The sequence below is a fragment of the Morus notabilis genome, unplaced genomic scaffold (assembly GCF_000414095.1).
Source record: "Morus notabilis unplaced genomic scaffold, ASM41409v2 Scaffold396, whole genome shotgun sequence".
Lineage (NCBI taxonomy): Eukaryota > Viridiplantae > Streptophyta > Magnoliopsida > Rosales > Moraceae > Morus > Morus notabilis.
The window spans coordinates 135,780-136,110 of NW_010362367.1; positions in this window are offsets into that span (position 1 = coordinate 135,780).

A 331-nucleotide genomic window follows, 5' to 3' on the forward strand; every position below is an offset into this window, starting at 1 on the left:
TCTCCAAATATGTTTTTAAAAAAAAGGACCCACTACAATTTTCCCCAAAAAATTTTTGTTAAAAAAAAAAAAAAAAAAAAAAAGAAGAAGAAGAAGAAGACATAAAACATAATCTTACAAATAATCATGTTAAAATGTAGTAAAAAAATTTAAAATATTCTAAAATAAAAAGTTAAAATCATCAAAATAATTACGTAATAATGCATAATTATATATAGTATAAAATATAAAAATCATTATAATCATTACTAAATAATAATATTTTTATAAAATATTCTAAATATTACTATATTTCAATTAGAGAAAATATGTCACGCAGTATTATTTTTAC